We start from the raw sequence: 6,843 nt of genomic DNA, 5'->3' as shown, positions 1-6,843 counted from the left end.
AAAGGTTAAGGTAAAGGGACCCCTGACCATTAGGTCCAGTCATGACCGACTCTGGGATTGCAGCTCTCATCTCGCTTTATTGGCCAAGGGAGCCGGCGTACAGCTTTCAGGTCATGTGGCCAGCATGACTAAGACGCTTCTGGCGAACCAGAGCAGCGCACAGAAACGCTGTTTACCTTCCCACTGGAGCAGGACTTATTTATCTACTTGCACTTTGACGTGCTTTCGAACTGCAAGGTTGGCAGGAGCAGGGACCAAGCAACGGGAGCTCACCCCGTCACGGGGATTCGAACCACCAACCTTCTGAATGGCAAGTCCTAGGCTCTGTGGTTTAACCCACAGCGCCACCCATGTCCCATAAGTTAGTAATGACCCTCTAAAATCTGGCACCAATACTTGGGGGAAAATACTATTGAGCCGAGTTAGTCCTGCTAATGGGGTAAATATTGGTGCATTGGCTTGGACTGCAAGTCATTTCAAACTCCAGAATCTCATACACATTTTCTTAGAGGATTTTTTTGGAAGGAGCCCCTGAAACAATGCTTGAAGCAGAATGCAATGTGAAAGTCCAGTCAGCCTTTCTTTAAACCCTTCTAGAGTATAGTATTTGCTTTAAAAAACTCTGTGTTGTAAATCATTTAAAAAGTTTTAGAAAAATTAAAATCAGAGAAAATGATCTGAGAGAAAAATGGGGGTGCTATATTAAGGGAGCTCAATGGCACCAAACAACAACAAAAACCTCAATCTTTTGTTGAATGAAGCTGGTGATAGAATTTTAATCTTTAATGGAATATATGTGCAGAGATTATCCTTTGCATTTTTTAATCATAATATGTGATGGGAACTCCTCTGCATCTGTTTGTCTGTCTTGGCTTGCTATTTAGTTGACTTTCTTTTCGCTTCAGTTCTAAATGGCAGAGAATAGACAATAAACACATTAAACAACGTTCCATAAATTTATTATGAGCCCGTCACCCGGGTACAAGCCATGCAGAGGAGGTCTATCCAAATTGCGTTCACTTTAATTGGATTTCATCCAGGCAGACTACTCAACCATGTTTTCACTACATATGAAATGCATGAAAGTCAAATAAAGGATTTTGATAGCTTTATAAATCAGAAACCAATAGGCTTCTCTTAGCTACTGCAACCCTGAAAAAGTTCAGTATCTGCAAACAGAAAACAATGATCACAGCAACTTTCAAAGGCAACGAACGTACAATTTCAAGGGATATGAAAATATATCAAAACTTATTTTGTGTGTATGTGTGTATGACTTTTCACTTATTTTTTATTAGCTTTACTGTTAGTTTCCTTGAGCAAAAAGGATCAGCACTGAAGTCATGCAAGCTGAGTACATCCACTTATGGCCCCTTCAAATAGATGATTGTGCCATTCATTACACCTTTTACTTGCCCTCTCCTTGTGTACCACTCCTTTATTTACCAGACTTCAAGGAAGAAATTGGTGGCATGAGCTCATCTGAGTTCCATGGAAGAGAAGTGAAACGGAAGCATAAAAAAATAAAAATCTGAAATGTAAAAAGGTAAAGCTGCAGAAGCTTTTATATAAACTAAACACTTTATTTCAAACTTATTTTTCCTCCCCAGCCTTGTTCACACTAGTAGGGATGTCTGATGAATTGGAGATATTTATTAAATTTAGTTCTTTATGAACTTTATATCTCACCCTTGCTCCCAAAGGAGCCTAGGCTGGCAAATAACAAGTGATGAAACAATAAAACAGAACGGTCTCCCTTGAGAGGTTGTAGACTCTCCTTCATTGGAGGTTTTTAAGTAGATGTTGGATGGCCATTTGTCATGGATGCTTTAACTGAGATTCCTGCCTTTCAGGGGGGTGGACTAGATGATCCTTGGGGTCCCTTCCACTCTACAGTTCTCTGATTCTACAATAAGAGACCAAGAATCAATAAGTTGTCACTTTCTATAATGCTGCTGGCCTCCTCACTCTGAGGATGCATTTGGTCACGCGCTGACTGATCTTCTCAAAGACTGTTTGCCCCTGCTTGACAACCTGCTGAACAGCTTAAGGTATACCACTCACAACATCCATTTGGTTGAGATGTGCACGGTTGAGGTGACAGTGCGCCTCTGTAAGTAAATTCTTATTCATTTTTGGAATGTGCTTCCTCCACAGACCACAACTGTAAGACAAACAAAACCCGCCACCAAATCAATGGATCTCATTAGAAAGCTGTCTTTTTGCTTAATGCCATTAATTTAATCTGTTTAGAAATCCTTATTAACCATTAGTCAATTAAAGTCATGACAGTTATATAGATTAGATAAACCTGTGCTGCTATCCACGAGTGCTTGAGATAGATTAAGTGATTATCATGCAAGATTCCATTAGTTACAAAGGAAGAGCTGAAGTGCACTGTGCCCTTTGGAGTTTTGGTGGCAAAGTGTTTAAACAGCTACAGTAAACTCAACAGTACTACAGACCTTCCTCAGAAAGTACGTACATTGTTACCTTGGGAGGAATTCAACATCACGTTAAGGCAATCATACCATCAATGCAAGCATTTTGGTCTGCCAGGGAGAACAATCCCTCCTCTACTCTCCCTTCATGCTGTTCTGGATGTTCTCTTGACTCCCCAAAACCAATTTCAGGGAGTGGGGGCACTCTGGGGGAGAAGAGATGAAAGCCCTATTGCGCAAACACTCTTTGCTCAGTGTTTGTATTACTGTTCCCATCATCACTGAAAATTGATCATGTTAGTTGGGGTGCCAATTGCCACCCAAAACATCTGGAAGGCTGGAGCAAACAATACTGGACAAGATCAACCAATATTTTTAACTAGCATAAAGAAGCATCCTACACCCTTAGTGCTGACTGATTGTAGCTAGGATTGGAATGATCCATCAGTTTTGGTTTCCTCAACTTCTCTATTTTCCAATCTTACATTCAGTTCTTCTTATTTTGCTGGAAATTCATCATGCAGTTTTGACCAATGTACACAGTTTTGCAAGGTCTTTCCCCTAATACAATACAGTTTTGTATTATTATTTTTAAAACTAATATTCATTTTTATGCACACTTTCCCCTAATGTATGTATTTTTGTGAACATTGTTTGGTTAGAGAACTGCCTCACAAAATTCAGGAAAGTGCACATTTTGAAGGATAACAGTGTTTTAGTTCACATATTGCTTGGGAAAGTATGAATTTGATAGATTGTGTACCAAATCAAATTTATCCTCCATCCCTACCTGGCAACATGTGTGCTTGTTTGATTTGTTTGCAAGCCTTTGTAAAGTTGCTGACAAAGTCATGTCCGTCACCACCAGAGGCAACTGGATTAAACTGTAGTTTGACCAATGAGGCCAAAGGCAAAGAGTGAAAGGATAATGAGGAAAACGGTGCTATGAAAAAGCAGCATCAGTGGAAGCAAAATGAACAGTACAACAACAATGCAAATGATGAGCAAGATTAAGTGGTGGTTTGAAATGAAAGTCAGAATGACAGGATATTCAGCTCAGCCCTAATCACTATACACTTCTGAAGGAAGAATGTTTTTTATGATTCTTGCATAAGACTGTAAGCTGACAATTTACTGGTGTTTTACTAACATTAAATAAACTCATTACACTAGATGCAAGAACTCAAGATGTAAGTAGGTCAATAGTATGAGATTGTAATTGATTCCGGAATTTGCAAGAGATATTTGGAGAACTATGCAGTTTGTTCTTTAATTGACTCACACCTGCAAAGCAGCCTTTGATTTCCCTGAATGTTAAAAGGCAGGGAGGCCTTCACAAGGAGATAAGCCCTGACCCCCTACTTGTGGAGGGTGACTGAAACAAGAAAGACGGAGGTGGAACATACACCCCCCCCCCGCCACCTCTGCCTCCCCTAACACATGTTCACTTATATACAGAATGCCCAAAGAGAGCTTATATGCCTGTCAAACTCACCATGAATTAATTGGTTAGTCTAAAGCTACCACTCTAATTGGACTTACCCCTGAAATTGTCGTTCACTTTTCTTAGACTCTTTGGGGAACTAGTTCAAAGACTTTGGGGAACTAGTTCAAAGACTTAGTTCTTAATTTTTTTGAAATAACAATAATAATGTTATTGACTCTTTGATACGTGTTCCTCCAAATATTAATTTCCCACCCCTTAGGGTCAAAGATGTAGAGGGCTCATTAAATTAAGGATGTGAAGAAGTAGTAGACATGTTTAATTAGTAACCACCAACTCGCTTATGGTTGGTGAAAGGTACTTGAATGCCCTCCAAATTAATGAGGCTAAAAGCTATGGTTCCATTGCACATAGTGATACGACCCAGAAATCTGCAACCTTTTGACCCTCTTCCTATTAATTAATGTTCCATTGCTGGCTGCCACAGTAGTGGCAGCCAGTGCTGCTGTGTTATGAAGAACCCCTTTATCACATTGCAGAAAGCATGGAGGGGGGAAAACAAATCTCATGCAGATGACCACAATAGTTGCTACTGTGCTCCTAATCTACATGTCAGGAATAGGGCATCTGTAGAAAGGAAGGTGGCATAAGGTGTCCAGTTTCTGAGGTCATAACACTAATTGCAGCAGAATCATAGCAGCTAGCTTCATTGACTTGGAGTGCATTCTTTCACCACCAACCATCAGTAGAGTGTCAAAGGTGATATCTTGAATAGAACTGGCAATAATTGTTCATGGATCAGCTTGACATTTGAACAGGGGCCAGTATCAGACCTTCTAGAAGATGGTTTCACATTCTGAGACATCAAGAGAGCGTGGCTAAGAAGAACGTGGGGAAAGTGGCTTTCTGGATTCAGCTTAAGCCTACACAGGTGTTCTCCTCACCACATGATTACAATGGTGTGAAAGGAAAGCAGGGATACAACAGGTACACCTGTCCCTGATTTCATTCTCATCTAAGTTCCCTATACATGTTGGAAGGCCTTGTGGTGCCTGCTGCACTCGTGGAGCCTCCATAGCACAATTAAGGAACCTGGTTTTATTTTGGGTTTCAATCCAAGATTCCCCCACTATTAAACTTACCATATTTTTCAGTGTATAATACAATTTCTTTCCTAGAATTTTATTCCTCCTAATTGGGGGGTCACCTTATACAGTAACTCTGGTACAAGGCACAACGTAGTTGAGAAGGCAGCTTGGCTGCGGTGCCATCGGCTCTCGCTGCTGAGTCGAGGGAAGCCAGATGCTGAAATATGATATCAATTCCGTCAACCAGGGTGGTGGATCGATCAGGGGATATTTTTGTGATGCTCCAAAGAAACTTCATCAACTTTTTGGGTGATTTCCCAAAAGAAAGCTCAACAACAAAAAAGTATTGATATCTAATTTTTTGGCTCCCTAAAATAGGAGTCATCTTATACATATGGGGGGGGGTATTCTACATGCAAAAATAGGATAAGTCATACTCAGAGCAGAGTCACTTAAATCAACACAAATAACTCATTTCAGCTCATTGGTTTCAATGGGTATACCCTGAGTATGACCTAAATTACTGTGTGTTGAGGTGTGTGTGTTGAATTCCATGAAGGGCAAGGCAAAAATGGAAATACTAAATAAATACTAAATGAATATCCAATCCTTCTGAAAAACAGTTGCTGAGAACTGCGGGAAGCCTGCTTGTGAGTTTTGCATAAGCATCTGGTTGGCCACTGTGAGGACGGGATGCTGAACAAGATGGGACACTGGTCTAATCCAGCAGCATTTCCTTACATTCTTATACTGAGAAATTGTATTATCTTTAAGTTTTGTGGGGGGCAGCACATCAGAAAATACCCACTGTTAACCTGATAATCAGGAAAATGCAGGTGCATGTGAGGGAGAAAGAGAGAAAATGTATTTGCTCATGGTTCCTCTGGATTTCCCTATTCAATTAGAAACAGTAGTGGCCAAACTGGGCACACTTTTCCAACAGTTTTTGTTTTGTTTTGTTTTTTTACTTATGTAGTCAAATAAGTATCTAACTTTTTCTTTCTTTCTTTCTTTCTTTCTTTCTTTCTTTCTTTCTTTCTTTCTTTCTTATATTTTTAAATTAAATTTTCAGAAATTTTAACAAATTAACTTCAGCTTCAATACTTATTTCCCCAAACAATTCAACTTCCCACCTTTACTTCCATAGTGTTTTTATTCCCACCCACCCCCTTTTTTTACTGCGGTATATAGCATACTTTATCTAATACATATTTCCACTACTACAAATAGATATCTAACTTTCTTCATTAAATGGGAGAAGGGCAATATATTTGAAAATGTCAACTTTGAAATTTTGATTTGCCATTCCCCATCACAACCCAGTATCCACATTACAGAAAAGTTCCCAGCTGAGAAAAAGTCGTACCTTAATTGTGAAACACCAGCCTTGTCTGCAAACTGCCCTGGATTCCATGATGATATATAAGGTTAAATATAAGGTTAAAAACAGAAGAGAACTGTCCAGTAAATGAACAAAAGATGAATGCCCCAGATTTAACCCTTGGAACATCCATTTATAAGGACCAATCCCACAGAGCCACTGTGACTCAAGAAATACATACATGAACCCTCCCCTTGTATTTAGTGGATGTGCAAAGGGAAGACTGAAATGGCCTCTACTGACCAAGCTTGACATTGTACATTCTGGCCATTTCCTGTGGCAGACACACTTTTGTCATTCGTATGAAAGGATCATTTGTGCATGCAACAAGCCCAGGTCCTTCAACCACACAGAAGAGCACACAGCTGTATACAGACCCTCTTCTCACAAATAATGTCCAGCCACCAGTGAGGAGCATGGCCATTAGGTGTGCGAGGGGCCAGTGGGCATGACTTCACTCTCCCTTACACATTCACTGAATGCATTGGA

The 6,843-nt window shown here is 40.0% G+C and overlaps 1 long non-coding RNA gene across 2 annotated transcripts; it reads right to left on the bottom strand.

Moving 5' to 3' along the window:
- Nucleotides 1–987: 987 nt before the first annotated feature.
- Nucleotides 988–6,384, bottom strand: LOC310697971. 2 transcript variants are annotated; one of them, XR_014521273.1, is made up of 4 exons: nt 6,340–6,384; nt 5,028–5,190; nt 1,942–2,164; nt 988–1,531 (listed from the first exon to the last, which is right to left on the bottom strand). It is a non-coding gene; the product is annotated as an uncharacterized lncRNA (long non-coding RNA). The 2 variants fall into 2 exon arrangements; XR_014521274.1 differs by lacking the exon at nt 5,028–5,190.
- Between the last annotated feature and the right edge of the window lie 459 nt (nt 6,385–6,843).

The sequence above is a fragment of the Podarcis liolepis genome, assembly GCF_965112155.1.
Source record: "Podarcis liolepis genome assembly, chromosome: Z".
Taxonomy (NCBI): Eukaryota; Metazoa; Chordata; class Lepidosauria; order Squamata; family Lacertidae; genus Podarcis; species Podarcis liolepis.
The sequence above is the reverse complement of the archived record's forward strand: the minus strand, read 5'-3'. Positions and strand labels throughout refer to the sequence as shown.